General features: G+C 40.6%; 1 protein-coding gene across 9 annotated transcripts in view; it reads right to left on the bottom strand.

Moving 5' to 3' along the window:
* Positions 1-26,108, bottom strand: part of FOXP1 (forkhead box P1) — a 582,432-nt gene that overhangs the window by 313,370 nt on the left and 242,954 nt on the right. For 8 of the 9 annotated variants that reach the window (XM_055342934.1, XM_055342933.1, XM_055342948.1 and 5 more), the window contains one exon: positions 9,767-9,827. The gene's annotated coding sequence lies outside the window, so the exon portion shown is untranslated. Of the gene's footprint in view, positions 1-9,766; positions 9,828-15,778; positions 15,796-26,108 lie in introns of those variants that run through there. The other variant, XM_055342938.1, reaches the window with a different exon arrangement.

The following is a 26,108-nucleotide window of genomic DNA, read 5'->3' as shown; positions in this document are numbered from 1 at the left end:
CCCTTTTCCTCTGCCATTTCTTCATTTTCTTTCTTCTTTTCTTTTTTTGAGTCCAGTGTGGGGTGTGAGCTCACAACCTTGAGATCAAGGCCCGAGCTGAGATCAAGAGTCAGACACTTAACTGACTGAGCCACCCAGGTGCCATATCTGCCTTTTTTTAAAACCTAGTATATCTCAATCATTGGAGTAAAGAAAGAATTGAAAGGGGCAAAATGCACAGAATTCCTTTGTGTACCAGTTAATTTTTCTCTGATCACTTTCTGCAGGCTGTACTGTGACCAAATATCCCAGAGTTAGCCCCCTGTCCATGTGGGGCTACAAGGGGTGGGGTACACATAACAACCTTAACAAATCAGAGCGCCAAACAGGCACTATTCCTCGAAAAAGCATTCAAGATGCCTACCATAAGCACACTGGTAGTCATACAAAGCCAGTATATATTATGGAAGATTCAAATATTTTTGACTGGTTAAGGTTATGGATGACTTCCGTGTTGACAAACACAATCCTCAGTTCTTTGTCATCATCTCTTCTGACTTCTTTTTTTTTTTTTTTAAAGATTTTATTTATTTATTCATGAGAGACACAGAGAGAGAGGCAGAGACTCACAGGCAGAGGGAGAAGCAGGCTCCACACAGGGAGCCCGATGTGGGACTTGATCCCGGGTCTCCAGGATCACACCCTGAGCCAAAGGCAGATGCTCAACCACTGAGCCACCCAGGCGTCCCACCACTGAGGCACCCAGGCATCCCCTCTTCTGACTTCTTAGCAACTTCTAATGCAGGTAACAATGCTCTCCTCCTTTTTAAAAAAAAAAAAAAATTTTTTTTTTCACTAATTTATTTGGGAGAGACAGAGAGAGAGCACATGTAAGGAAGAGGGAGAAGGAAAGAAACCCAAGCAGACCCCACACTCAGTGTGGAGTCAGACGCAGGGCTCAATCTCACGACCCTGAGATCATGACTCAAGCAGAAACCAACAGTCTGGTGCTTAATCAACTAAGCCACTTAGGCAATTCAATGTTCTCTTCCTTTAAAATGCCATCAATGGGCTCCTGGTTCACTCAAATCCCCAAAATTTCCAGCCAGCTTTGCCTCTTTATGCTCCTGTAATCAAATCTCTTAATGTTGGTGGTTGGCTTCAGAACTCACATCTTGGAGCCCTGTTTTCCTCTACTTACACCCTTGGTGAGCTCACCCAGGTTCATGCCTTCACATACTACTTACATGCTTATAAATTCTCAATTTATAGCCCTGGCTAGGACATTTCCAGATCCACATGCCCCAATGGCCATTTGACAGCTCTATCTGGTGAATAATTAACAGCTCAAAGCCCACATGTCTATAGCTGTACTCCTGACTTCCCCTGCTTTCCTCATCTACCCCTGACAAAGACTCTGGACTTGGCCCAACTTGAGTCGGGCTTCTGAACCCATCTGGGCACCTCCCTGTAAAATCCAGTTTTAGCAAGACCCCTGCTAAGTCTGTCTAATCACAAGCTCTCTACCACCTTCAGTATCTGACCACCACTGACATCTGCCTGGTTTCTTCATCCTCCATCAACACCCAGGTAGTATCTGATCACCCTGGCCTGTCTTCAGCAAGAGCCCTGTTAGGTCTGTGTAGCTCAGAGCTTCTGCTTACCCACAATGTTTCCTCGTGGTAATCTTCCATTCACTGACGCCCACTCTCCTCCCTGGCTATAAATTCCTCCTTGCCTGTGCTGTATTCAGAGTTGAGCCCAATCTCGCTCTCCCGTATAAAATCTCACTGGAGTGTTCCCAACACCTATTGTGACGGTCCTGAATAAAGTCTGCCTGACCATCTGTAACAAGTGAGATTAAATATTTTTTTTTCCTTTAATACCATCAGAGCTGTTCCCTATAGAGTCCCTTATTTCAGTTAATGGCAGCTCCAACCTTTCAGCAGTTCTATCACCCAAAACCTTCATCTTCTGACTCTTTCCACCCACAAGCAATCCATCAGATGATACTATCCTATCATTCTGGAACAAAAATCCTGGGAGTCATCCCTGATGCAGCTCTTTCAAATTCCACATCTATTCCACCAGGAAATCCTGTGGTTCTACCTTCAAATAAAAAGCAAATTTAACTATTTCTCACCACCTCTCCTGCCATCCCGATCCTGGCCATCATCCTAGCTCATTGGGATATTTACAGTGGCCTCCTAACAAGCCCCCCTCCCTATCACCCTGCTTTGTTCACCCACAGGTAAATTTCAGAATGGCTTCCAGAGTGATTCAGTCAAAGCAGGAGTCAGATCTTGACCCACCTCAAAGTCCATCGATTGTTCCCTATTTTACTAAAAGACTAAGACCGGTGAGTCTACATGCCCTACTCAGTCTAACCCTGTAACTCCGTTGTTTTTGTTTTTGTTTTTACCAAAGTTTATTTACATTTTTTTTTTTTTAGTAATCTCTACAACCCAATGTGGGACTCAAACTCATGACCCCAAGATTAGGAGCTGCTTGCTCTTCTGATTGTGCCAGCCAGGCACCCGGCCTGCTACCTGGCCCTGCTACTTCTTGACCTTGCTTCTGACTATTCTCCCCCTTCATGACTTGACCTTCAGCCACACCAGCCAACTTGCTCTCTTTAGAGCAGGCTAGATCTTGACTCAGGTGCTCCCATGCTGCACAGTCAGACTTACACTGATTATTTACAGTTGGAACCCCTTCCTCGGGCAATTTGATCTCCCTTACCCAACTGTATTTTCTCCCCTGCACCTATCACAATGAATTCATATTTTACTTCCCTGCCTGTCCGCATCCCCTAGAACCATGGGCAGAGGGCCTGATAGTGGTGTCATTCACTGATATATTCCTCATCAACTTGAGCAAAGCGGTCCATTAGAAATATAACAGCTGCCACACATGTAATTGTAACCATACGGAAGCAGTTAAAATTCAGTTTAATAATTTATATTATTTAACCTAACATAACAAAAATATGATTTCAATGTGTAATCAATAAGGAATAATAACTCAAACATCTCACATCTTTTTTCCATACAAAGTCTTCTAAATACTTTGTCAAATTTACATTTAGAGCACATATAAGTTTGGGCTAATCGCACTGCAAACACGTGGCTAGTGGTTTCCACAGTGGATAGTGTAGGTTTAGTCTATTTTATTCTACTCTTTTGTATGCTTCTTTCATTTCTCAAAAATTCTTGGACGGCAATCCACTAAATTGATTTCCTAACCACAAATGGGTCCCTATGCCCACTTTGAAAATCACTGTGCTAAATCAACTTTAAGGTATGTAATCTGTGATGACCAGATTTTGGGGCCCTTTCTCTGACCTCTAGGGACAGCTCAGGACCCTCTGAAAGGGAAACAGACTTTCAGAGGAAAGAGGCCTGGAGGCTGCAGAATTAGGCTGCAGAATTAAAGTATCATGCCAATTCACAGAGTGAAATCACCGTCCATCCAATGACGCAAGACTTGTTTTTTTAATTAAAAGGTAATTTTAAATAACTCATCGCACTGTCAGATAATTAACAAAACATCTAATTACTTATAATTATATACTACATACATACTAATATATAAAATTCAAGGGCAAATCTGCATGATTTTCACACTTCAAAAAGAGCTACACTGGGACGGAGCAGAAAGACTTCAAGCCTTTTCATTCTTCTCCCCTCCCAGCCCACCACGCAAAGGCTACAGGAGTACAATGTTCAGACCAAGGACAGAGAAGTACAAATTTAAATGATTAATCTTCATTTTTCAAATGCAAACTCCCACTCACCAGTAGTCTCTTCAAGAAGTTCTATAAACTTCAAATCTACACTCAACCCTGGATAGAAGGTCAACTTTTCAAATGGCCTCAAAATAAGGACTGCACCACCAATAGAACATTTGTTCCTTGAAGGTTCTACATGTTAGGAGATACGAGAAGGGTGACACAGTCAAGGTTAGCACAGATCTGCTACCTTAAACAGGGTTTTGTTTTTGTACAGCTAAGCTTCAAATTTCTTCCCTAGGTTTTTGAATTGCCAAAGTAAGGCAATACTTCCTACATCTCTCTGCTAAGCTGTTACGTTGTCACCTAAACTGAGAATCTCTTCCTAAGATACTCAAGGTGAGCAACTGGGATATTTGTGCCCTTGGCAGATGGGAGAACAAAAACATCATTTTTAAAAGATGAAGAAACCATTTGTTATTCGGTTTTGTATTTTTCATTGTTCACAGTGCAAAATATGGCTAGTTGATAATCACTGCAAAGATTGCCTTTACTACTAAATATGCCTTCATGTACATTTCAACAAGTGACTTCTGCTTGAAAACGAACTCTATTGAGCATATTTCTCTGGAAATCAATATTTAAAATTTTTTTTCTTTGAAACTAACATTCAAGAGAAACAGCTCTTGTTTACAGAGTAACTTAGTTTAGCATTATGGTTAACAATGTTTAAAAACAGCTAAATTAAAATGCAAACATTTAAATTTTGAAGTTTAACTGTTGGGAGGCCAAGTCAGCTCTATGAAAATATAAACAACATGAAAACAGTAATTTTTCCCCTAACTCCATCCCCTTTAAGAATATTTCAGGTCACCATTTTGTAGGGTTTAGGAGGAAGACCTTAAACAACTCTGAGGTTATAAGAGAGTTACAAATTTATTTATTTTTGATAGGTTCAAATTTAAATACTTGGGATGAACCTTGAAGATATGCTAAGTGAAGGACGTCACTCACAAAAAACCACACATAGTAGGATATGTCCCAAATAGGTCAACCTATGCAGACAGAAAGTAGATTAGTCTTTGTCAGGTGCTGAGTTGACCGGAGTGACTGTTAATGGTTAAGGGATCTCTTTCTGGGGTGCTGAAATGTTCTGAAATGAGACTGTGATGATGGTTGCAAACTCTAGGAATATACCTAAAGCCATCGAACGGTACACTTTTAAGTCGGTGAACTATACTGTGATATGAATTATATCTTAATAAAGCTAGTAACAAAATTAACATGCCTGATAATGTTCAAAACAGCACTGGAATGAAAGATAGAAGAAAATTAAGTTAAACTAACATAGCTTCCATTTAGCTAAAATACATTAAATCCCTGGTACCCTGGGTCTCTTCGTTATAGGCCACTTTCTCCCAGAAAACAATATTTGTCCTTCCTAACATTGGTCATCATCATTGTTCATAATCTGGGTATTCCCCACTATAAAATAAACTATATGAAGACAGAGACCATGTTCTTCTTATGTAGCACTATGATCTTAGCCACTAGCACACAATCATCAGTAAATATCTGCAGTAGGAATTTATGTATGCATATGGTATGTACTTCTGTATGAATGAATGAATGCATGAAATCATTGGACTGGGGCAATTCAACAATCAAATTATTGTGTTCTCACTGTCCCCTTAAACCTGTTCTCCAATTCTCCCATGCTCCTGGACAACCTGGTAGATACTTTTCCCAGCAGCCACTGCAGTTTCCTGCTACCAGGCAACCATTATCTTACCAATTAAAGGTCAATAGATGTGATGTGTGCAATTTCTAACTCCTTTGTATCAAAGAAAACTGCTTGCCTTGGACTTCCCCACTATGTTTCAACCATGTAAATAATGACAAAGTCCCAAGGTAGGAGAGCAAAAGAGAGAAAGAACCTGCCCAATTAAGCTAGACTGGTCAGACTGTTATATAAGAGAGAAGTAAACTTCTTTTCTATGTAAGCCATTGTATGTTGGGGTCTCTATGCTGTATCAGCCTAGTCTTTACCCTATTAAACCCAGACATGAGTGAGTGAGGACAAGGGTGGGGGGTAGACAGGAAGGATTCAAATGCTTCACTGAATATACTAGTGATTCAGCTGGTGTGGTCATCTGGTGGCTCAATGAAGACACTGTTATGTCTATACAACAACTTGGTGAATTAATAATCACGCAATTCAAAAGTGGAATGCTATAAAGTGGTCATTTTGAAATGGATTTAACTTTGAATGTTATTGTCATTAAATATTTAAATCAAATAAATATAAACTTTCAAAAGAATCAATAGATATATTTTAAAGAGCCAAATAACCATTTTACCTGTATTTGTAACCAAGATATAATCTGCAGTATGCAAGACACAATAAGTAGAGTCTATAAGGATGCTTTATACTCCTTGATCCAACAACAACAAAAAAAGCTCAAATTGGGAATAGGGGAAAATGGTAAGGATTATACTTCCTTTTAGATTGTTTCTTAACTTTTTCACAAATAATTTGACCATAAAAAATAAATTAAAACAAGAAATTTAACTAGCACATAAGATGTGAAGCTTAAAGATGCCTAAAATATTTTTTAAAAAACACTTAATTGTACTCTAAATGGGCTTGATGATCATCATCCACTCCCAATAATACCACTCAGAACTGATATAAGATGAATTTCACAAATTGGATTTGAATCTCAAGCAAAAATGCATTTAGGTGAAATGCCAATGCTGGGAGAAAGCAGAGAGAAAATGACAATATAAACCTTTATTAAATCACCAAACTAAGGCAGCCATGATAAAAGGACATCAATATAAGTGTGACCTGAACAAGATGTCTTTTTAGGCCTAGTCTTGACATTCTACATGATCGTGGGTAAGTTACCAATCATCTCTGGGACCACCTTCCCAGTTTGTAAAGTAGGGATTATAATCATTGCTGCCTATCTCTCAAGAATGCTGGCAACCAAACCCATTTTGTAAAGTGTTCAGATCCACTTGGAAGAAAATTGTTATATCGCTACCAAGTAAGATGACTGTTATTTATGACTCTTCAGACCTTTGAATCTAAATTTGAAAAATGGCTTCATCTGTTTTTCTGAATTTGCCTGGCCACTTTTATGTGCATAACTAGTTTTTCCCATAGTGCCAATGTAGACATATTTATTTGCATCTATGCTGACTGTTAATGATTCCCAGATTTCAAATGTGGGCATGACATTTACTGAGAAGTTCCTGGCATCTGAAATCTACCTCTTTTTGATGGTGTGGAGATGGCGCTGGTTTCTTCACGATCACTGGATACACAATCTTCTCTGGTTTTTCTGGTTTTTTGGTTTGCTTTTGAGGGGGAGGGAGAAAGAGAATTCTAAGCGACTCCTTGCTCAGCATGAGCCCAATGCAGGGCTAGATCCCACAACCCTGAGATCATGACCTGAGCCAAAATTAAGAGTAGGATGCTTAACCGATGAAGCCACCTGGGCATCCCACTCTTCTCTGTTTAAGGTTCATTCCCTGGGAAGAAACAGTAGCCCTTCCAGCCATTTTACAGATCTTTTTTTTTTTTTTTACATGTTTAATAAATCGTTTTTCCCTTCTATATGAGATCAAAATAAATAAGGATTCGTTTTTGAAGGATCTTTGAGCTGTTCAAAGGTAAAAAATTATATGTGATGTATTATTGAAGTCTCTATACATTAATTTCTAAAGAAAAAAATGAAATTTGAAATAGGGTCAAATAAGATGGAATTGATCTTATAGAATAAAAAAATAAATAATCCAATGTTAATTTGGGGTACGAAAAATGAAGTTTATTTAATAAGATCTCAATCACCAAAAGTTGGAGTGGAAAAAAAACGATACAGAGATGGAGCAAAAATCTCTTACTCGGAGCTTCCTGGCAGTCAAGTTTAAAAGAAAAATTACATGAATTTGTTACTCAGCTTCCTTTGTGTCATGACAGGAGCCATCAGAAGGACAAAATTTTTCACTGTTCCTGAAATTTGACAAGGAGTTACTCATTTGCAGTATAACGTATAATAAAACACACCATGTCCTTGACATTAATTATAAAGAAAGAATTTCTTCTCTCCCCATGGACTACTCTCTTAGCCAACACTAATGGAAAATCCTGGAACCTTTTTTCTTTTCTTCCCAAACTTGCCCCTATCTCATGATATTTTAAACTTTGAACAGTATCACAGAATTGGAAACAAATCATCGCACAAATTCAAATGTGCCCATTTACAGGTCATGGGTGTTAGCGTAGGCATTATAAAGACATCAAGCCAGAAGAAAAATAATTTGGAGTCACACTTACAGGTGACTCCAAAGAAAACAATGACAACTGCTCAAGACACCCGTATTTGAAGTTGTCGGGTAACACAACTCTAGAGGTGAATATTTCATCTCTTCAACCATGTTTTAAAATTGTTTAATCACAATTTTTAGCTCTGCTAGAAATCTCTGCTAGCTAATGACACGAGATGAGTTAAACACCTGGCACAGCTTTACATGAGGAACACCTTTGAGATCTCGCAGGGCTCACGGAGACCAGGAGACACAACTTATAGCCGAGCTGAGTCACTGTGACAAAGACAGAATGACCCACAAAACAGAAAATATTTACTACAGGGCTCTTTACAGAGAAAGTTTGCAGATACCCGGAGTTAACTAAGCCTTCACTTTTAAGATCTGATAACTGGGTCTCCACAAAGGAAACTGCTTTGACTTGATAACCCCAAAATACTAGTTTGGATCAACCCTACCCGTGCTGCAGCCTATGAATGAGGCTGTCCTCCGTGGAGGACAATCAGGTGCTTCTCACAAAGGCTTAATTTAAACAACAAAGACGATGAAATGGAGCATTGTAGATTTTTTGCTTCCAATCAGAAATGCGCCAGAATGCAACTATAAAAACAAATCCATTCCTTTAAGAGGCGTTCTAGGGTCCCAAAAACGCTCAGTAAGATTAAAAAAAAAAAAAAGCGATCTAAGAATCTTCACACTGTAAAAGTCCACAAAAACCCAGAACACGTTCAACTAAAGAGTAGGAAGTCTCTACTATACAAATGCATAAACCTGATTTAGTCATATCTGAGTGAAGACTTTGTGCCACCAGGTCAGCAAGGAACCTGTTTTAATAGAGATGCAAATCTACTAAAGCAAATGAAGCTATTACTGGCCAAAATTCAAAAATAAACTGAAGATGCTACTTGAGAAACACCAGCCATTAAAGAGACCTGCAAGATTAACTTGTATAAGATGACCACTGCCCTCACTGGAGAGATACCTTCGGAATCAAGAAAATATGTAGCATCCATAACGGTTTTAAGCAAAGTGCTTTTTGGTTCCCCCTCCCAAAAGTGAGTTTGAGAAAATTTAATTTAGCTTTAATTCATCAAGCTACATTAGTCTCTCTGAAAACTTCTAATTTCAAAATCAAATACTCATTTGATTTTCAAGCAAGGTCAAGAGAACAAGGCAGCCTAGTGCTGACATCACAGGGATATGCTCCACGCCGCTCAGCAGTTACATCAATGTGCCGTGTTGCTATGGTGCTTGACTATTAATTTCTGAAAGAAGGTGATTATAAAGCCGCCAGATGAACATCAATCGGATGACACCATTTCAGCACAGAACACTGACATGCGCTACTCATGTTTGCAGCAATTTTTATGAATCACCACTTTTGTGATGTGACTATTCCTTTCTAACTTTAAGCCCACCAAGTCAACAACCAAAAAAAAAATGTTTTTTTAAATGTAAAAAAATAAAGTTCAGCTTCAACAAAGAGAGCAAAGTTTGTTAATGTTTGGAGGAAATGCATCACTCTGTGGACCATTTCTTAAGGGCAGTCTTTTCGTTAACAATCTCCCCAAAACTTACTGTACTGCATACAGACTTACACACAAATACACACACACACATATTTGGTAGCCACGTAGATCAGAAAAGAGTTGAATTAAGATATATCTGGAAGGAGGTAGATACAGGCCAAGATAGAATTCCACTAATCAGATGTGCATTTACCTTTTTTGGCTTCTGGAAAGCAATCTTCAGGTATAGTCACCTCAAAAGGTCACTTCTTACCCTGAAAACAAAAGACAACATCAAAGTCTGAATGTCAAGAGAGAGTAGCAACCACCTATTTGCCTGGAATAGATGCAAGAACAACAAAAGCACTCCATTACAATTCATGGCAAACGACTTTCAGAGTTAATAAAAACAAGTCCCAGGACCACAGATCTGGTGCACAGGCCAGTGAGCTCCTCAAGACAACAAAAACAACGTGGGTGGAAAAAGTAAAGACGAAATATTTTGAATTTTGCATATGAACTTTTTCTCATCGTGTCATCTATCAATTTATTTTCTTGTGCAATAATACGTGACTCATCGGCCTTTGTTTTTGGAAACCAGGCTGCTCCTTGAACGTGTCTCTGTTTAGTTAACATCCACATCTCTGATTTCATTAAAGCACAGACTTGTTTTTCCCCCCTTAGGAAGAGAGTGAATTCTTACAGACAAGATGCTTTATGCCACCCTGGACCTTTCCAAAGAATACAAGCACCAGGATCTTCAAGTTTGGGGAGGGGAAAGGGTTAACCAGTTGGTGAAAGCTGTTCACACTATGTTTTCCACTTAGCATATATCTACCAGATATACTAAGTTACATAAAAATGGTTTGTGTCAGATGAAATAAACAATTGAAACCAAGCTCCCTAAAACACAAAGAAAGCCTGGAACATGTTTCATCCCACATCTACTCCTGCATCTGCATACTCTCTTATGCAAAACAGTGTGTAACCCTCTAAGAAACATTACAAGCTGCCTCTTTCTGCCCCTGTAACTGGGATCAACATATGGCACCAGTGAAAAGAAAAACATTTGTTTATTAATTTAGATCAAGTTACCGACAGGGTACAGGATTCATTCCACATCAGCTGACCAAATGCTCATGTGATTTTTTGTAAGATGCTAAGATCGTATCATCGTTTTACTAAAATGTTAATATCCTTTTGCTCACTCTTCAGAACAATATGTAATGAAGTAGTTTTAATTTTATACAGAATATATCCCTGCTTATCCCTCTGCTGTCAGCCCTGAATGTGGAAAGGCAAACATTATTGAGAAGAGTTAAATCTTATTTCACAAGGGCTAAAATTTGAAAGTGGCACTTTGGTGAGTACTATCTTTGAGGAATTGATCTGAGGCCAATTTATGACATTTCCACAAGTAAGTATATGCAGATTCTTGCCATAAAGATTGGAAAAAAATGCAGGCTCTGAGTGAAATCATAATTTTCGTGTTTACTGTAAGAGGAAATTGGAGGTTTTCACCATAAATGTTCACCATTTGGGTGGGGGAAAACCCTAGCTCTGGGACTTAAAATTACTATTTTGCAACCTGCCCCAAACCTTTTTGTTTTTACACAAAACAATTCAAATTGAAAATGAAAATTTTGAGATACACTGCTGATGTGTGTCCCCAGGATTGGTTTCTCTATTGGTGAGAACTCTGTCACAGGGCACATGGTGCTAAGACAACAGGGAGCAGTGATGTTGGTGGGGTCCTCAGGGTAGTGGGGAGATCTGCAAAGCAGCCCAACTCCTCCCAAGTAAGAAGAGCTCATTAGACAGAGGGACAGCAATAATCGATACTCAATATTTCCATCTCACCACTTAGAGAATCTTAAATGGAAAGGAAGTGAACTATGGAAGATCCTACTGATTTCAAGCCGAGAATTGCCATTCTCCCTCCTTTTTACTTGAGATATCCTCCAATGTGGGTGCTCTGAACTAACATTCACAGTCATCTGTTGAGTTGCATTTGTTTTTGCATGTTTGGCAGTCAGATCTATAGTATTAGACTCTGCAATGCAGATGAGATGGCTATCATATAGGCCCAACAAACAAGTGGACCTTATGAAAATTTAATTAAAAAAAATAACCTACTGAAAATGCCTACTAAGAAAAAAGTTATCTCCAGCCCTGTATTCCAACTTGCAGAAGGATTTCAGGGAAGAACTAGGCCTATTTCTCTATGCACCTGTCTACATAGAACAGTGTCTAAGTGAACAGAGCAGAAATACAAGCTGATTTACCCTCACAGATTTTACAAGTATAATTTTCCCCTAGGGAACCAATATTATACAACTGACCCTCCAACTTATAATTACTAAAGCAATACAGAATTGGCTACATTTAATTTTTACTTATGAAAAAAAATAAAGAAAAAAGAACTGGCAATGGGATACAAATCATTTTTTCCTCCATTGTGAAGTTCCATAAATTTTAATGCATGGGCACATTTGACCACTCATTAATTTATTTCTGTTGATTTTAGTTTTTAGTATACATTAGCCAAGTAATCTAAAAGATATTTTTCTAGCTTTGCAGAGAAAAGATTAATAGTTCAACAGCTGTTTGCCATCATGCTAAATTAAATGAAATGTGTCAATATAACAGACAAGAAAATTAGGGAGTAGTACCGGGGCCTGAGTCTGCATCATGACGAGCCTAGAAGAATCAGAAATTAACAACTAGCAGAACAACCCGCATTTCATTTTTTTTCCCAAAATGTAAAGCTTCCATTTACAAAATGGTTCACTATTTTTTTTAACAATCACTTTTACTTATCAAGTATATCAACTAGTTACCTAAATGCTTACTCACCGCAGGAGCATCAAAACTAAAATTAAACGGTTATGTAAAGCTTTTAAGTTTCTTTTAAATATAAAAAGAAAAATATTCCCCTCCAGCCCACTCATCATCTTTTAAATTGCTGTTACCATCTGAATTCCATTGTCTTTTTCCCTCTTTCTGAAGTTTCCTATTGGTTTTAGGTTTTAAAAGTGAGCCTAGGGATACAGTAAGTAGAAATGACTTATTTTCCTTCATGTCATTCTCTGTGTAGTTAAGACCCTGTGAACACTAGAACTGTCTCTGGTGTGGCTACCTCACTATTGTTTGCAAGAGCATTGTTCACCTGAATCTCTATGTTGACCATAAAGCTGAGCCAGACAGTAGTCTTAGAAAACGTTAGGGACTCACCTCTTCCTCTACTTTCCCAACCCCCACCCCTTAAGAATTTCCTCAAGGTGGACCTCTTTGGTCACCACAGCACTTCAATGTCACATTCTGTAGGGTTGTATTTTGCTCCTCATTTCATCCATGTAGCAAATAATACATAATGCTAACCAGTATGGCCTAGACAGAACCAAAGTCCAGGTAAACATGGAGGCTGCACTTCATTTCACAAGGTTGAAAATGAACAATATATGCTCTACTTTTCCCACTAAGAGTATGTCCTCCCCTTTCTTCCATGGCAGCTAAAGAAAATGATCTGCATCAGGATTTCTGCATTATGTTTCATTTTATATGATTATGCGAAAGGGACTGTGAAGAATGACCCAATGTTTTTCATCCTAACATCTCCAGTACACCAAATGACACCTGAGGACCTACCATGCACCAGTGTCACTGGAGATGTAAAGATGACATGGCCAGTTCCTGGCCCACGAGGAAGGTGGCGATTTGGTAATTTGTCCCTGGCCAGAGAATCTCTTAAAGCCCAGGAACATAGTTCAAACTTCTCATACCCCAAATATTCCAATCAAAGAACATATCTATCCTTCATCTAAGAAAAAAGAAGGTCGAAATGGGCCAATTTCCAAGCGACTGCTGCCTCTTTAACTAGAGACTCCTAACTCGTGGATTTTCAGGTCTTGTTTTTCAAAGATTTCTTAGGAAAACAGGAGCATATCAACACAAATTTGCCTAGCTGAAAAATGATAGTACAAGGGTCACTTCATTTTCTGCACTCGAGACAAGAAAATCCACTCAGAAATCAACTGCAAAGAGTTTTTTCTCTGCTCTAATAACTTCAATATTGAGTCAGGCTTCCAGAAAGAAAAAGCAAAGAGGGCAGGAAGGAAAGGAGAAAAGAAATAAGAGGGAAAGAAACCGGGAGCGCAAAAGAGGGCAAAAGAGGGAAAAAAAGGAAGGAAAAGGCACAGTTGTACAGTTCAGGCCTCTGGGACGCCACCCAGGCTTGCTGGTTTGCAATCACTATATTTGTTGTACTTCTGTCTACCGAGGAAATCCACCATCATTCCCCAGTGTCCCTTCCACTGGAGGTGAGGAACATTTTACTTCCTTTCTCCTTAACCTCTGGGACTCTCACCAAATCATGGAACCTAAGCTTGGGGTCCGTCCTGCAAAGAAAAACCGAAAATACTAGAAGGTAAGCCCCATGGTTCAGGCGACCCCAGGCGACGCATGCCCGGGGAAATTGCTTCAGGCTGGCGGCCCCCACAGCAGCAGCTCCACATTGGTCCATCTCATTTGGAGAAACTACTCTCTATTACCTGACAGAAAAGTAAAACCCTGGTCATGGTCATGTGAAAATATTTTATAGGTATCCTTTAACAGCCTTTAAATGTTGAAACCCAAAAACAATATTTGCTGTTTTCTCTTTGAAGCTCTAACAAAGCCTTTGTTTTAGATTTACCTTTAGTGTGCAATAAGAGTTAATAATCAAATCCATCCCAACCCCCACAAATGTTAAACAAAAAGATAAAAGAAATGCAAATAGCTATTGTCATGGAAAGTTAAAGTACCTGTCTGTATTTTTAAGTGAAAACTATTATCTCTATCAATCAAAATTTAAGAATACAATAGCGCTAATCACAGAAGGTGCTCTGACGGAGTTACTTTTCCTCATAAAAAAAAAAGTATTTTTCCCCTTAAAAACCGAGTATAAAAGTCATATACTTACAATTAGATAGGGTATTTGTAATTTTATTATTAAAAACCTACAGCAGCCTCACTGTTAATAAATGCTTCTAAGTCTCTAGACTGATTTGTACCCAAGAAGACCCAACTCCCTACATATTTTAATAAGGTTGATGAAATTTTATTTAAATTCTCACAGTTTCCAACCTGCGGGGGAACAGCACACTCTTCTGTTGAAAAGAGTTACTCAAGCAGAGGCAACAGTTAACTGGTAATGCAAACTCCTTCTTTTAGACCCTGGACACAATTCCTAGTCCCTGAAATATCTTCACACAGGACATATCTTCCTTGGGTGGCTCGTCCCCTCTCCGTCGTGGCAATTCATTTTTGAAATTATAACACTCCAAAAGAAAGCATAATTCTACCATCATCGCCCAGAATGATCTAAGTGCACAGTACATCAATTTCTCTGAGTCTTTTTTTTTTTTTAAATCCACTTTTTAAAAAGACCGGATTAGAACCTGAATATGGTGCTTTCTAAAGACAGTACGGGAACAAAAAATAGCAAGACCCCAGATAGTAAAACAAACAGCTCAAGATTAAAATTCCTAGAGCAAACAGTTAAGCCAGGATGCCATTATGCAGGCTGAGCCTGGATGGATGTCTCCTCCACCGTGGGGCCAAGAGGCTGTCATCCACCCCCCCCCCCCCCCAGCAAGATCAGATTTCCTTCCCTCCCGACCGCCTCTTGGAGCATCATGGCCAACCTCTCTAGTGTGCTATTAATATCAATGAAGAGACGATTCGATTTCCACTAAAGAAAACCCTTCCTATTCCGGCACAGACCTTCGGGGAGGACCCTGGCCCGGGTGTAGACAATACAGCAGCAGAGTTTCACTGCTTTCTTACAGTTAGGTCTTAGACACTGTTTGAAGGCTTTTAGCAAACAATGGCAGCATTATCTCCAGGATAGTTACAAAACAGGATTTGTTAGGACAAAGAATAATAAAGCTGTTCCTCTCTTTCCCTCTGTCTCTCCTTCTCCCCCCACCCACCCGCCCTTGCCCCCCTCCTCCCCGGCCCCGGTTCCAAGAGGCTCTCTCTGCCAGTCCAAAATTCAGCCTGGGTGCCTAGGAGGCACCTGTACCCGTCGATGTCAAGGCAGCCAGTAACTGCCGGCGGCCCGGGGCCCGGGACCGGCACCCAGCACCCAGGACCCGGGCAGCAGGCGCGCAGAGGAGCAGGAAAGTAGCCTCTCAACATTTGTAAAATGAAACAAAGTCTCAGCCTTGGCTCCGCACACACTTACCCGTTCATGGTGAGGAAGGGAAGCTTTGGGGCCGGAGAGGCAATTTTCACACAACGGAAGAAAGTTGAGAGTTTGGAAGGGAGAAACTACAGGCGCTGGGAAGCCTGCGGGCTCTCGGGGCTCCCGGGCTGGCGGCAGTGTGAGGAAGGACTGAAGGTATGTGGGCTAAACACAACAAAAGCCACTGCCTTACTCTAGATTAAATATGCAGGAAGAGGCCCCTTTGCATAAACACAAACACTCAGCAAATGAATAACTGGCTCAATCAGACGCCTGCTGTGCCTTCTACCTGTCCTCTCTCTGACAGGAGACACCGCCTGTTCCAGGGCACAAGGACTAAGCAGGAGACAGTTAAATGTTATGTTGCTATAATAACAATTAAAATGAATTGCATTCATTAGTAATTAAGAACTCACTCCTGGAGGGGGGGGCGGGTAATGGGGAGAGAATATAGTGCTATTGTTTTATCTCCAGCTACTTCAAAAAGAAGTTGGCATAAGACACATCACTGGACTTTTATCTTAGCTTGCATTTAAGTCTCTAACGTGCAGTGAGAGTTAGAAACAATCACATTTTTCGGCTACAATGTAAGGTCAGAGATCTACCTTTTGTTTTTGGGCTTTGCCACACCACAAACCAGTCCCTGTGACCCGTACCTGTGAAAGGACTAGCTTATATATGCACAAAATTTACAGATCTAAAATATGCACACGCATACATACGCATATATGTGCATGCACATACACGTGTATATACAGTTACATGTATAAAATAATGACACAAATTCAATTAAAGAAGACAAACAAAAAAACCAATGCCACTTTACACTCCTCGGTTCACTAAGGATTTAAGGAACCTAATTTGAGTCTTCCAAAAATACATTCCAAACGCCTGCCTTTCAAATGTCATCAATCCATGACCACTCATTTAAAAACATTACCCATATATTAGAAAGGATGCTTTTAACTGAGTGGCCTCAACCACTTATAATTTCAATTAAATAACATAATTACAGTCAACAATTTTCTCCATTTCGGCAGAAAATATGCCATACCTCAACATAATTTGTCCTTAGAACCGAGGAATTTAAGTAAAAGGAAAAACACGAAGGCACTAGGAATTCACTACTGCCTTTCCTCAGCCTAAGGAATCAACGCACTCACCTCTAACCTCTTGCTGTATGTTCCAGCTACATGTTGGTCTTAGTAACTTAATTATTTTTTAATAACTTTTGCAGTATTAAATGATTTCGATTGAAACATGAATAAGATTATGTTCATCTACTTCCTCCTAATGCCACATAGTACTATGGGGGCAAATCCAGCACCGCCAATCTATAGGATGTGTCTACATTATTACTTGGACCAAAAACGGTAGGTCACAGATCCTTCACAGCCTCAGAGAATGTACTGCAATTAAGCCAGCCAAGGGAAATAAGGCAGCTTTCTATTTCGAAAGCAAGTTCTATTTTATTAACACAACACTGCTCTCTGGCTATATCATTCTACAGCAAAAGCAAATGAATATTACTGAAAAGTTTTTAAAAATTACAAACAAGCAGAAAAACCCCATCTCAGACATATGAAATTGTGCCATAACTTGGAGAGAAGAGAAAAAAAATTAAAAGACTCCCCAACTCACTGCCCCCCTCCTCCAAGAATAAAAACACAGGTTCCCTAAGAGGGGTTGTTCCCAAAGAAACTGAAGATGTCTATTCTGTTCGCTATTTTGTCTTGAAATGACCTTCCAAATAAGGTGTTAGATAACCTCCTTCCACAGACGATAGTGATCTAACCTTGATGCAAATAAACCATAGAACAAAATTTAATCAGTATATCACTGTGAAAAAGCCTTTGTCCATCCCAATGGAGCTTCTAATGACTGTTTTGGCAGTTCTGGCGGGTAGTTATGCTTCCTAGCTCATCTATATCTCATACTGGTTGAGCAAGCTAATGGAAGTGCTGTTAGTGGAATCCAATATTAATGCTCTGTATCGTGCAAACCTGGATGCAACTGAATATATTATACAATTATAGGTAGTATCTAATTCCATAGGTATTAGATACTGTACTCGAAATTAATATTTTAATGAGGAAAGTGAAATAAAGACGACAAGCCAGGTAAGGGATCCATGCATTGCGGCCCAGCTCAGCTTCTTGTGGCAAGAGTGCTGGAGACTGAAGCGAGCGGCGCAGACACAGGGCTTGTGACAAAAATGCGTATGCAAGCTTCGGATGCCGAGTGACACAATACTGATGCACAGAGTCAAAGATGTCATCCTCACACAAGCGCCACTGGCTGTAAGCTTGCGAGGGAAGGGAGGAGGAACATGGCGGCGGGGGGAGTTGCAGCGAGACCTCCAGAAAATAAACAGGGTGTACAGTTTCAAAGGCTGCAGACACAGACATTTCATTGTTCAAGCCAATTATCAGTGGAAAATAATAACAACAGATGGATTCAGAGTCACTGACTTTTCATATGCACTTCATCTCAGCGGAACAGATGATGAAACGCGAGAGCTATCTCAAAAAGGCAAAACATCTTTCAGTAAAAGAACTCTACAGTCCAGATGGGGACCTTCTAAGGCTGCTGATTATCTTCTTATAATGTTGTAAGATAGACTTACTAAAACATTTCAAGAACTGATCAGATATGATGCGTACAATGGCTTCATTATTGGAAGGAGTTGCCTCAGACTTGTGACTAAGGCGGGCAGAGATTTCAATAAGGTTAGGACTCTAAGTTTCCTGTTTTCTCATCAGGGACTGCAGGTTCCAACTAAAACTGGAAATCTGTGCACTGCGGAGAATAAACCAGCGCCCGAGGATCTTATGTTTGTGCTCTTCTCTCATTTGAGTGAAGAAAAAAAAAAAGAGATAAACTGGAACTGCGAAAAGGGCATTAAATTATTCTGAACCATTCGATCACATGGGGGTTGGGGGGGGGAGAGCTCCAAAGCAATTCCTTAGTAAAAGCATTCAGTGATAAAAATTCACCTCTTACAGGCACTTGGAACATCTTCACTATCCCCTGCCACTGGTGATCGCAAAATATAATTTGCTTTCAGTAGGAAATAAACATAAATTTCAAGGGTGGTGTGACAAACAGTTGTAATGAATGCCAACCAAACACCCAGGCTAAAGCCACCGACCTGTCTCGAAGCATTCTCACTTCACTTAAATACCACCAAGTCAGACTTGCTGATAAAAAAAAAAAAAAAAAAAAAAAAAAAAAACAGGTAAACCGCAATCTGAGAAGCTGCTACAAGTGATAGAAAAAGTTAAAATTTCTAATCAGATAAGCCTCATTACTACTGGAAAAACAACGTATCTATTCTGTCTATCTCCATCCATCCATCCATCACCAATTCCACATTTATAATTTTGCAAATATCTTTCTCTGAATTGACATGTCGTTGAAGTCAGTGTGCTAAAGAAAAAAGAAAAGCAGCTCCTCCCACTGTTTACTAACATACTCACCATGTAAAAAATATTTTTATGAACACACTGTTGACTTCACAAGTTTATAACGTAAGTTAAATTTTTTTTTTTTTTTAGAGCGAGGCTTTTCTTTCAAAGTACTCTTGCAAAAAAGTAAATTCATAGCAGAACATACAAGCATGAAGAAAATATCGCCAAGGGCAAAATTCTGCAACTGCTTTAAGAAGCAAACAAGAACACAAAAGATGTGTAATACAACCATCTGGCTCTCCTCATACTATATCAATGCCTCAACTTTATCCCCCACCCCCTTAGCCAGCCCACACCAATGCCACAAAACCAAATGGCTTCACTTATGTTTCCTGCATGGCAAATTTACACAATACACTGACAATGCAAAAGTTGGTTTTTACACATAAACTAGTATCTTAAAATTTTCCCCCACTTCAACTATATTTTTGAACCTCACTGTGATAAAGATGTCCCTATGTGTATAAATCTGCTAAGGCTCAAGAGAAGACCCCTTGAAAGCTTTAATCTCTACCCTTGTGTTTTCTGTTATAATCAGACACTAGATGTGGACCTTTGAAAGATGAATTCTGAAATTATTCCAATTAAACCTTTACTTTTTTTTTTTGGTTCTTTTTGCTCTAAATTGTGGATTGTTTCCCTTACTTATTATTTGAAAGAACTTCACTCATTTTTAATCATCATCCTTGAAAGTCAGCAGGCTGACTGGAAATCTTCTTCATTTGTCTCATTCTGCAAACATTAACTGAGCAACTACTGCGGTGTCAGGAACTTGCTGGACAATAGATGATCAAAATCATTATTTTCCCAGAGAAGAGCAGAGCCTGCCTTGTAGTACCTTAAACCAGAAACTTCAGTTTATAGATATAGATATAGACATAGCATAGATAAAATCTTCCACATGCAGGTAGGTTGAAGCATTTTGTTTATTTATGTATGTTATGGCAAATCTGTGGGTATCTCATTGCTTTCAAAGGTGAGAATTAAGATTTTTAATGGAAATCTTTGAGTAAAATCAACATGGGTCATCATAAATGGGTCTTACAAAGGGACAACAATCAAAAAATAATAACTGGGAAGGAGAGATTCCTGTAGGCTAACTCTCTGCTTTTCTGCAGGGGCATGTTAGAGGCAGGTGGTCTGTATCAGGCAAGCACTCTCAGTTGGAATCAAGACGTGCATGTGGGGGGCCACGTCTGGTTTACTTCTGCTTCCTTGCTGACATTGGTTTTGTACCTCCCCTGCATCCCTTTCCATGTTCCAGGATAAGAAAGCCGTGCCTAGTTTCTCAAGGAGCTGATTTTCGATTCCCTTCTGGGTGTTTCTGTCCAAGACCACAGAGGATCCTGGTCTGGACAGCAGTGGTAATCTTAGGACACACACGGCGGAGCTAGCCACCAAGCAAAGGATTCCGCTAATTGTTTAAGCCTGCACTAGTGTCTGGCCACCAGTTGGCAGACACAACCCATGGCTGCCTACCAGACCTAGGTTAACACAGCTGGAGCCAGATGACAAACTCTCAAAGAGATTCTTCCCATGGCCACATCTGGCTCCTGGCGGCTCCAATCTGCAGCTAAACTGATTTTGTTTGGTTTTTCTGAGAAAGTTCAGGCATCAGATAAAACCAGTCACGTTAATCTTAAGTGTGTGCACTTCAGTTTGGGACACATTGTCAGAATACAAACTCCATGAAGGCAAGCACTTCATCTGTCTTGCACACTGTATGCCAGTGCAGAATGGTAGCTACATATGGTAGTTGTTCAATAAATGCATAGGGAATGAGTAACACGAATCAGCATGTAAGCTGAATAAAAACATTCCTGTACCTCATTCTAGCTCCCCTATTCCTATTGTTATATGCAACACAGCTTACACCTGGGTACACATAGAAAAGACCCCTAGTGGCTCCACAGTTAAATTTTATAGTGAGCGCGCTGACCCATGGAGAAAGACACTCAAGAATGAACCCACTCACATAGTCAGGTGGGCAAATCTCCCAAAAATCCTTCCCTGAAAATAATGGTCTCCCACTATTACCCATGTCCCCATTTTATTGGTCCTTAAACTGAAAAACTTGGCTGCTATGTGCCCATAGGGCTTGCAAGGGACTGTAAAGTAGAAACTTAACTTCTGGCCACCAGGAAAATGCCAAACAATGAGGCAACTTTTCCTGGCACCTTTTTGTCCCATTTCCTTTCCCATGCCTCTCTTCCTGAATCCTCTGATATTGGCAGATCCCAGTTCCCCTTTCCACTCAACTCTGACCCATCTCTCGGCTTTTCTGCACCTCACCACCTCTCCCGGGTCCCACCAGAAGCCCACTCATGAGCACGAATGTAATTTAGAACCAGGTGGGACCCGCCCTCCCTGGCTCCTTAGCTAGAAAGGCTTCTGACACTCATAGGATGCTACGTTAAGAATACTAATACTGATGCTGGGCGGCGAGGGTGTCTTTAATCCTTATAACAATAAAGCTCCACTGAATGGCCTCAGAACTTGATAGAGGACCAGGGACATTTGGTAGAAGCCTGGCATGGCTGTTCACATATCATGCTGCTTCCCCAATACAGCAAGTTAACGCTCCTAAAACAAGAATGGCTGAAACGGGCAGATGACTTTGACAAGCTCAGCATATGGTCTTCAGCGAAGCAAAGCTACTCAGAAGTGCACTAGATGAAGCTGTTGCCTGAACTCGCTCCCTTTTCTGTCATGTAAAGCAGCAGGGGTGGGGGTGGGGGCAATTCTTTTCAGCTAAGTTTTTAAGTTTCTGAGAGGTGCGCTGTGCCCACCATGCAGAAACAGTCCTTCCTGTCCCCCTTGGAAGGAGCTGTGCACCTCATAAACAGTGAGCCAAAAAGACTCATCCCTAAAAATGCCTCTTCTCTTCTGCTCTTATCTTCTGGAATTACTTTAAAACTGGGAGAACAAGGGCACCTGGGGGGCTCAGTGGGGCATCTGCCTTTGGCTCAGGTCATGATCCTGGGTCCCTGGGATCCAGCCCTGCATCAGGCTCCTCACTCAGCAGGGGTCAGCTTCCCCCTCTATTCCCTCTTTCCCTGCCCCAAATAAATAAAATATTTAATAAAATATTCAAAAAATAAAAATAAAATACAATATAATTGGGAGAAAGGCTTTCCAGAACTCCACAATCACAATGAAAATTTAAGATAATCAAGGGAGAAGCGGGACAACAGGATGCCAATGCCTGATTCCTAGTCCTCCGCTGGGAAGGGGCCAGACCGTAAAAACCACCAAAGGAAAACAAAAAAAATTTTTGAGTTCGGGGAAATGTCTGGGGGCGTGGGGGTAGGGAGAGGAGGGGGGTGCCAAGGCCAACCATGAATATCTTTGTTTTGTAATGCTTCCCTGGGCTGCCTCAATTAATATTAAGTACTCTCTGATATTGTACCGTGCAGCCCAGTTCAGCCCGGGACAGTTCTGTCCTTAGGAGCGCAGACTCAAGTGCCCAAGTTCAAAACTCAGCTCTGCTGCTTCCTGGCCTTGTGATCTCAGGCAAGTCACCGGCATTCTCTGTCCCTCATTGTCCTCATCCACAAAACGGGCTTAACTATCGTGCATAACATGCTTTTGAGGAAGAAACGCACTAATGGGAAAAGTGCTTACACAAGTGGCTGGCACACAGCGAGTGCCACCCAAATGATAGCCACTGTTATCACAAGCAGGGATAATACAACTTATGTAAATCTCAAACTTCCTACGCCTCATTTCTGCTATCTCTACAAGCTGTTAATACGATCTGGTGATCTGCTACGCTAAAAGGTAGAAAAAAAAAAAAGGGAGAGAGAATGTGTATTCGATTTTAAACTTCTTAAGGACACAGTGCTAAAATAAAATCGAAGTACTTGTTTTTCCCCTCCATACAGGGTGGAGAATCATAGCTGTAAGACTGCAGTTTCACCCTACCTCAGTAGAGGGTAAGTCATTAGCTACGAAAGAGCTCCGGTCCACGCTCAGAGTCACCTGCTGATCCCACCAATGACCAAAAAGGATTTGGGGGACATGTTCAAAGAAGGCAGGAGGAGAATCTGGCCTGGAAGCGAAAGGTATTGAAACACATTTTCTTGTACTTTTCAAGTCTGTGTGTATAGATTCTGTTACTGATTTAGGGTCTTAAACAGTTTGTTTATTTTTTAAATGCCTTTCAGCTCACCTTTAATAACATGTTTCTTTGACTTGGCTGAACTATGCCTCAGAAGAATTACAAGCGGGAATATGGCTGGGTGAAAGGTTCAGTGAACTAATCCACACCTGGTCCATGTAAAAAAAAAAAAAAAGGCTCATATTTTCCATATAGAAACAAGTCTCTTTATATGAACCAGGCTTTTATTTAATTGGTGAGGCACTTTCCACACCATACAATCGTTCCTGAGCTTCTTCAGTGGGCTGGAAGAAAAGCCACAGAATCACCACCCAGTCATACTATGGAGAGCTATCAGTGACAATGAGGTGGTGGAGGAGGAGGAGGAGGATAAAAAAAAAAAAAACACAAATCCCAGTCAGAATGGGAAGGAGATTCCCCCCGCAAATGGACATTCAGTGAGATGTCTTTGTGACCAAAAATCAGTTTTCTCCTGTGCCAACTGTGGGACCCAGACCTCTAAGTGGAAAGAATAAGGCTTAGATGGGGAAAATCTCAGGTGAGAGAGAAGAATGAATGCATTTCAGAGCTGAAAGGTACCTAAGAGGGGGTCTAGTCAAACTCTGTCCTCCTGGGGGGTGGGGGGCAGACTCTGTGTGACTAAGGCCACACAGGTGGTACAGGCAGAGCAGGAATGAGAGTCCCCAACTCTCCACAAACATGGAAAAGCAATAGCTAGAGAAGGTAGCCACTGGACATGTCCTTCGTGTCAAAAGGATATTTTGGAGTGAGGTCCTGTGACCAGCAAAGAGATGTGACAGAGAGTGGAAGGAGTCACAAACGTCCCATAAATTGTGCCAGGCTGGTCCATATGAAGCTAGAATCTAAACAAGCTAGCTCTCTGGTACGCAGTCATTCACTTCAGGGCTCTGACATCTTGTTTCTTCGTCAGTTTTATCCCTAAGAAAATTTCTTAAAAAAAAAAAAAAAGATTTTATTTATTTATTCATGAAAGACACACACACAGAGAGAGAGAGAGAGAGGCAGAGACACAAACAAAGGGAGAAGCAGGCTCCATGCAGGGAGCCCAACGTGGGACTGGATCCTGTGTCTCCAGGATCACGCCCTAGGCTGAGGGCGGCGCTAAACCACTGAGCCACCCGGGCTACCCAAGAAAACTTCTTTTAATCAACTCTGGTTTGAAAAGAAGTGAAAAAGAAGATATTTCTACACTCTAGTTAAGAGGGTGCAAAGTGAAGTAGAAAGAACACTTCACTAGAAGGCAAGAGATCCACTAGCAACTCACCAAGACTTTGGAAATCACCTTCGCCTCTCCACACCTCAGTCAGTCTCTTTGCTGGGAAAGGAGGTATATTCAGGGATGAGGTTCGACCCCTACACAGTGGTCACCTCAACGAGTTGTTAAAATATTGAAATACTCATGTACTGGCCAGAAAACAGCCTTGGCCCCCCAAACCCTTGGCCATGACCATGCTACCCAGGGTCTTCAAAGGACAGCGGGGATTCCATACCGCCCTGTGCCAGTGCTATGCCTGAAGCACTTCCATCCCAGAAGGCCAATACCTCTGCTCTATCTGTTGACTGCTTTGATCATTACGTCAGATGTTCTGAGACCTTTTCCAAGGCTGTGATGCAAGACCACCAGGGCTGGCCTAGGCCTGGAGGAAGCCAGAAGCCGGGGTCCAGCACGAGACAGGAGGGCTGGGAGAAGCCAAAGGAGGAACCTATGAGATATCCACCTTTCCTACCATGTTACTTCCCTCACTTGGGGCACTTGGATGTGGGCTGGGAGTCATAAGGCAAATCAGTGGAATCTTAAGGCAAATTCTTAGGGCTAAATTGGCTTTCAAAAGCTGGAAAGAAATATATCACTGTGAAACAACACTCCAAGTGAAATCCTGAGCGCTGAGGGAAATTACCAACACATGTAATCAAATTATATTTACCATGGAAATTTCTAATAGCTCATACTTTCTACTCTGCTTTTACAACTCTTGAGGAAAAGGAATATTTCTCTATCCAATGTTCCAAATTTCCACAGCAGAGTTGGGGCATTATGCATGTTGAAATATATGGGAAAGGAAAAAAATTTCCTATGATTGTTTCCTTCAACCCTCTGTACCTTCCATGCCACCATTACTCAAAAGTCACTCAAACGTTTTGCTGGCTGACATGACGCCATGCAGTCACTTGATCAGGTGTGGGGTACCACATGGTATGAATAAATACTTATCCACAACCGCATATTAAATGGGAATTCGCAAAGGCGAGCTCTGGAGACAAAGACGTTTCTATATAGAAATATTAACTAAGAATTTAAGTAAATGGCCCCACTGGAAAAAAAAAAAGTTCTGAAGTAGCAATATAAACTATATTTAATAGCAACAAAAAATATTTTCCTTTTGGGAAAGTAATTTGGGCTTCTAAACGTTCCTGCCTTTCACGTGACTTCGTACAGTATGGCTGAATTCTTTCATTTCCTAAAACACAGATGCTAGGCCCCAAAATTCTACTTTGCGAGAGTTAATTTTTTTTAATTCATCTTCTCCCAAATACAATACCCAAAGAAGAAACTGTTTTGGTACCTTCCTCCCCGCCCCATTGTTATTTTCTTAAGCGCATGAGTATCACACGTCCCAAAGAACATATGTTCCCAAGGAGGGGGAAAAAAAAACAGGCTCTAGAACTAATACACAATGAAAAATAAATTTAAAGCAGCCTTCTGGTCTGACATAAGAAT

The sequence above is a fragment of the Nyctereutes procyonoides genome, unplaced genomic scaffold, assembly GCF_905146905.1.
Source record: "Nyctereutes procyonoides isolate TBG_1078 unplaced genomic scaffold, NYPRO_anot_genome, whole genome shotgun sequence".
In the NCBI taxonomy this organism is placed as follows: domain Eukaryota; kingdom Metazoa; phylum Chordata; class Mammalia; order Carnivora; family Canidae; genus Nyctereutes; species Nyctereutes procyonoides.
This window is presented reverse-complemented; position numbering and strand designations above follow the sequence as displayed.